The sequence below is a fragment of the Populus nigra genome, chromosome 13 (genome assembly GCF_951802175.1).
Source record: "Populus nigra chromosome 13, ddPopNigr1.1, whole genome shotgun sequence".
Classification (NCBI taxonomy): Eukaryota; Viridiplantae; Streptophyta; class Magnoliopsida; order Malpighiales; family Salicaceae; genus Populus; species Populus nigra.
The window spans coordinates 8001821-8008573 of record NC_084864.1 but is presented as its reverse complement, the minus strand read 5'-3'; the positions used below and the strand labels follow the sequence as shown (position 1 = coordinate 8008573).

Sequence of the window (6753 nt, the reverse complement as noted above, 5' to 3'; positions counted from 1 at the left end):
TGACAGAATTACAAGTATATATATAGTGTTATTTTCTTTGGTTTTTATGTTGTGGCAACTGCTTGTTTTGTTTTCACTTCGTTATATATTCAAACGTTATATATTCTTATTGAGATCTTTTATTGGGAATTTTTTTTGAATATTAGTGAACTGAAAAAAATGTAAACTGAAGAGGAATTCCAAAGAATGCTGACCTCACTTGTTTCTTTGCTCTCGTGGAGAGCTGAAACTCTCAAATATGAGTCTTGTTTTATTGATGATCTTATTGGCATGTTTCACAAATGTGTATCTCATTTATACACTAGTTTCTTTATGTTACATTTATTTTGTTTGGCACTTCTTGTTTGAATATCAGCATTGAAAAGCATTACTTTTATATATCTCTTGTCTATTTCATGGATAGATTTCTGACCCCTGTATTCTATAGACATGAAGGATTGGCAGACAAGGTACAAATACTATTTCTTTTCAATATTCTTTTATTGTAAGCATAATAACAAAGGTATTAATATGTTAAGAATCATGTTGCTTAAATGATGATAGGGTGTATAAAAAAATCACTATTAAAAGTGTTATAATTACGCGAGGCTTATAGGCTATATAAATATACAGAACCCGCTTGTTCTCGCCTGTTTTTTTTTCCTTCTCTCTTCCTTGTACCCAAGCTTTCTCGGGTTCTTTGCTTTGTTTTTGCTCTGGTTTTGCCTCTATTTTTGCTCTGGTTTTCCTCTGTTTTTCTGAGTTTTTCTTCCTTGTTTTTTGCTTGCGTTCCTCTCTTCCTGCTTCTGTTTTCTTCCCCGGTTCTTGGCCTGTTCGTCCCTCTCTGTTTTCTAGGTTTTTCCTTTGGGTTTTACTTGAGTTTTTCCCCTGTTTTTTTTTCTCGTCCAAAATCCCACTATTTTCCCCCCTTTCAGTCCCTAGTTTTTCTTCCTTTTTCCTCTTTTTTTATAAGGCCAGAATCGGTGGTAACGACCGCCTCCTAAATGCCCTGTAACAGGTCACCTTCAATGAGTAAATGTTGCTGCCAACGGATGAAATGTCTTTGCCTTTAATGGCAGAGCCGTTGCAGAGGAAGAAGATGGTGAGCAGTCATTGCAAAACGACCCCGTTTTCTAATTCTAAAGGCTGCTTTCAATTTAGTCCTTGGAATTCTTATAATTTTGCAATCAAGCCCCTGGTTAAAACGTAATTGGATCATTGCATTTCCACGCCATTTTCAAGCTGGTTCTTGGATTTTAATGTTTGCAATTTGGACCTCAATTAAACCCCAAACTGACCACTCGCGAAACCCTTTTCGCGTTTTATTCTTCATCAGGCAAGTCACCTGGAACAATTAGACCACTCGCGAAACCCTTTTCGAGTTTTACTTTTCCGATCGGGCAGGTTGCCGGAACAATTAGACCACTCGCAAAACCCTTTTCGCGTTTTATTCTTCTTCGGGCAGGTCGCCTGGAACAATTAGACCACTCGCGAAACCCTTTTTGCGTTTTATTCTTCATTGGGCAGGTTGCCTAGAACAATCAGACTACTCGCGAAATTCTTCGCGTTCTTTTATCATCGGGCAGTTGCCCAAAACAATCTGATCCATTAAAAAAAACAAAACAAAATAAAAAAAACAAAATAAAAAAACAAAAAGAAAATGGGTCGTCTTCCAAATGACTTGTTTATTGATTTCTACATCTCTCTGTAAAGGTCGTGTGTCAATCTATTGTTTTTGAAGTTTTCAAGACTAGAAAAAAAAAAGCAAAGGTTCTTTCTGTATCTACTTTTCTTTATAAATTTACTACACAAAGCTAAAAGAAAATGAAAATTTCCAATATCTTTGTATAGTAAATATTATAAAGAGGGGGCAACTGTCATAACCCAATTTTTGACCATTTTATTTTAATTATTATTATTATTTTATTTACTGAAAAGGATATATAAAAATGATGATACAAAAATAATAATGATGAAAAGCAAGTAAAATGAAATAAATGAAGAATGAATTAAAATTTGGGTTAAGGGCAACATGATTGGAAGTTTTGGGGTTTAATTAAATTTTGAAATTAATCTAATTAATTCAATCAAGGGTTTAATTGGAGAATTGATAAGTTTTGAGACTTAATTGAGCTTGGAATTAATTTAATTAATCCAATTAAGGGTTTAATTAGATAATTGATAAGTTTTGAGACTTAATTAAGCTTAGAATTAAATTATGAAATTTTACAAGGTATTAGTAACCGATGTAGATTCTCTTGGTCTATACTTTTTGCACCTTGCAAGCCTTGAGATGAACTTTTAAGGTTCATTTTCCTAAGCGATGAAGGATATTTTTAAAACCAATAGATTAATCATCATACTTAAACATAATAGCTAGAACCATGTTTAGGATATCCCCGTACAATCTCACTAGGCAAGCATGATGAACATGAACCTAACATTGAAATTTGGTCATGACATAACGGGTAACAAGACAACTAGAACCATAAAATATAATTAGGAGCAATTCCATCTAGAGGGATTGTTTAAGCTATGATTGGTTTAAGCTCAAGAAAGTGAAATTATGATTTGATACAAGGAAAGCTTCAAACTTTGAGAAGATTACAAAAATAATGAAATCTTTTAGATAAGCGAATTTGTAAGCATCAAGTGTAGTAAGATGTAAGGTGGTTCACATGGAGTGAATAAGTGGTATTTATAAATAAAAAAATCTTCACTTAGTTGTTTTTTAACTTTTAAAGTGTTCTTTCATCTATTAGGAATGGTTATAACACTATTTTTTGAAAGAATACACGAGCTTGAATGGAAAATAAATTAATCACTTCAGAAAAGTTAGCTCCTGAGTGTAAAATAACTAAAGTACAATTTTTTTTAAAACTCTTTAGTGATAAAAATTGCAAGAGCTCATTTGATAAACTTTATGTTATCGATTGAAAAAGAATTTGAGTGATAATACCAAAATATTTGATAAAATAATTTCTCATAAGGCATTACTTTATTTTGTAAGATATTGTTTAATTTGCTTTTATTTAGTTATCTTAGTATAAAAAAATATCACAACATCGAGTTGGTACTCGATATTGTAAGATATTGTTCGAATTCTTTATTTTTCTAAAGATCGAGAGTCAAGTAAAAGGACCTCACATACACACCTGTATGATGACCAAGTGATGATATAGATAACAAACTCATGGAACTACCGTACTTTCTAGACATGAATCTCTTTGAAGTAGATTAAAAGATGGACAATTTCTTCTAAAATGCATGGGAATTCTACATTTTATGGGAAGAAGTTTCTGTTCAATTACATTTCTCTAGTAGTCAGTAGTTGCAATATAACAGTAAAGACTCATTTGGAAATCCATGCCAGAGACGGTGCATAGAAATGCCCTAATCTAGGTAGTTTTTTAGAGGGAAAGTTAAGGGACCCTAGAACAAAAGCTCGTTAAGTGCATTGTTTGCTTGGATAGCAATAAATAAGAAAGGAAATAATCCTTCAGTATAGAAATTTAAAATACCCATCACTCAATATATTATATAATAGGCAGACAACAAATGAATAAGATTATATATATATATATATATATATATATATATATATATATAATTAATAAATCACAATGAAAAACAAACTTACCAACACAATTAATTTTCGAACTGAAAAGGGCTCGATGTATGGGGTTGCGCTATCCATGTTTTGGATAAGAAAATCCTTACACACCAAACACACTCTCTTAGCAGTCCTGCACAATACACTTTTCAAGCACATAATAACCAAGCCCCTCCCACTTTTCCCTAATGAATGCAGCAATTCAACAACTTGACCTACAAAACATAAGATATTAACGATAATGTTTCCTTGTCGAGAAAAGAATACATAAGATAATCAAGAAACCCAACTGCCATTAGCCTAATCCAAGTGAACCCTCAAACTTGGAACATGGTACACAAACAAAAAAAAATATTACCAATGGGATACCCGACACATGATATTCCTGAAAGTAGGACACCACCAGAAAAAAAAAACAACAGATTAAACCAAACCACAAAATTGAGCAACAAAAAAAAACCCAGAAATGCTCTTAAACTAAATTCAGATCCTTCAATTCCTGTGCAGATAAAATAAAAGATTATTAGCCATAGTGGATAACAAAAATCCATAAAGTAATGGCAAAACTATATCTTTTCTAACTAGCAGTATAGTTCATGATTATTAAAGGCCTCTTGACAAGATTTATGAAGATCATGCTTTTTTGCAATGACTCTTGCAAATAAAGATGTGAGCTCATCCGAAATCGAGTTGAAAAGAAGAAGGATTAGAAATGTATTGTCAAAACATGTTGTGCCTCGAGAAAATCATTCCACAAATTGCAACGGCAACAATAAAATCTAACAAATTGCAGGAATTTTACAAACATGAACAATTCAAAACCAAATCACCATTTTAGAAGTGGTCTTTGGACCTGCTATTCTTTGTAATGAATATATATGTCATTCTAGATAGATTTATATAGACCACATTCCTACAACTCTCAACATTAAGTTATAGAGTAGCAGTTCAGTATGAATGACAAACATTTCCAGCTGTGGTCTTTTAGTGGCCTTTGCACCCAAAGTATAACGGGTCTAGGCAACAAATTTAGTTCCTTACAATCAATTACAAAAATTTATCAATGCAATAAGCAACAATGAATTCCAAAACGAAACTTGTCACCTAAAGATCCATGGGAACAATGATAAATTGCCTCCAAACCAAATTCAATTCAAGCATAACAAAAGATAATATCCATAACTATTTTCATGATATCATTTAGAAGTCACTGTAATCTCTTGTCATGGTTATGATAATAAACATTAAATGAATAGTAAGTGTTATTAAATACAAGGATAGGTTTGTTTTGAGGAAAAAAAATGAGTAATGTAGATCGATCTATTTAATAAAACATAAGAAAGTCATTGCAAAATAAGGTTTCGAACTAAAATGTAATTGAAGAAACTCACTAAAACCTTATTTTATTTTACCAAAAAAACATGAGCTTGTTACTGAAGCTCACCTTTTGTTTTTCTCTCACAACCATCAACCAACTACAGTCTTAAGCAACTAGCATAGTTCGTCAACCTAGAAGTTAAACAAGGAAAATTTTGCATTACAATAAAATTTCTTATCTACTTTTTTCCTCAATAAATGATGTCCATTTCCTTTCTGGTTAAAAATGGTTGATGATATCCAAAATAATTGATCAATAAGTTGTGATTGAGTTGGAAAAAGAGCAATTAAGGCATCATGTTACATAATGTCCTTTTTTATTTCTATCTCCTCATTTCTGTAAAAAAATAAACACGTATAACTGAGCGCTAACATATTCATACCTTCATTTTCACAGTAACATATTTCCCTCCAGATTTGCTTCATGACGTCCATCATCGTCACAATTATCATCTTCGTGATCAACATCTTGTCAAGATACCACAAAATTTATAGAAATGTTTCAATAGCTATCTAGATTGACCACAAATGTATGACATGACCATTAAAATGCACTCATATGGTTATCTCAAAATTTCAACATAGAAGACCAAAACATATACTAATTAAACTTGGAAAACAATAAAAAGACAGGAAGAACGTCAAGGCATTGCATAAGAGTAGCAAGGGAAAAATGAACGATTGGAGTAAATAAAAAGAACAAATGAAACTAAGACATAAAAGGCTCCTTTGACTTTTTCTTCATCATAACCAAATGACCATGACCACCCTGCACAAGTTCAGAGAATACTTCGTTGAAGTGCTGAGCAACTCCTTTGAAAGTACAACCTATCGATTCATCGTTTTGCTGATCTAAAACATATATAAGTTCTATGATTTTCTACACACAAGCATTGAAGTAAAAACATAATCTGGTTGAAGTGAAGATACATAAATCATAATCTCACGTTAAAAACAATAAATACAACAGAAGACATTTAAGCAATAAAATCCAGTACCATAGTCCTTCGTCACTTGCCTCAAGCCTTTTCTAGAGTTCCTCATGTTTCTCAGTGATATTTACATTTTGATCTAGTGTCTTCTTGTTTACATGGCTGAACTACTGAAGTTGCTCATTGCACCTATGAACAGTGGCAGAGCTAGAGTATTTTTAATGAGGGGACAAATTAATTAACAAATACTATATTATGTAGATATACATTAAAAAATCAATTCGAAACAAATATATTAACTCATATAAAACAAAATTAATTTAAAAATACTTTTAAAATGAGAAAAATTACATTATAATTATTCTCTTTTAAGTTTTCATAATAACAAAATTCAGTTCAATTACCTAAATAATAATTGTAAATTTTTCATAGGAATTTCATAATAAAATACACATTAATTCATCAAAATCCATTTCACATCCCATTACCATGTAACATGTTGTACATAATGCATGGATATGGATCATCATTGATAGTTTAAATTTATCATGATAGATCATTTTTAAAAACAAAAAAATAGTTTTTTTCTTTTTTTCTTAGAAAAATAACTTTTAATTTTGCAAATATCAATCTTTACGCACCGACAATAATTGATAACTAAGTCAATTAAAATTGACATAGCCTTTAATTAATTCAAAATAATCAAATCAAAATCTATTATTCAAAAACAATTTAAAATTATTAAAAAAAATTAAGGGGGCAATTGCCCCCTAAATCTCCTATATGGCTCTGCCACTGCCTATGAAGCATTTTATGCAACTCTTTCACACTCCACTTATACATATATGTTCC

General features: G+C 31.3%; 1 long non-coding RNA gene across 2 annotated transcripts; it reads right to left on the bottom strand.

Annotated features, from left to right (window-relative positions):
• Window positions 1-3603: 3603 nt before the first annotated feature.
• LOC133671303 (uncharacterized) lies at window positions 3604-6089 on the bottom strand. 2 transcript variants are annotated; one of them, XR_009834280.1, is made up of 3 exons: window positions 5968-6089; window positions 5353-5437; window positions 3604-3807 (listed from the first exon to the last, which is right to left on the bottom strand). It is a non-coding gene; the product is annotated as an uncharacterized LOC133671303 (long non-coding RNA). The 2 variants fall into 2 exon arrangements; XR_009834279.1 differs by lacking the exon at window positions 5968-6089 and having other exon boundaries at window positions 5353-5505.
• Window positions 6090-6753: the final 664 nt, after the last annotated feature.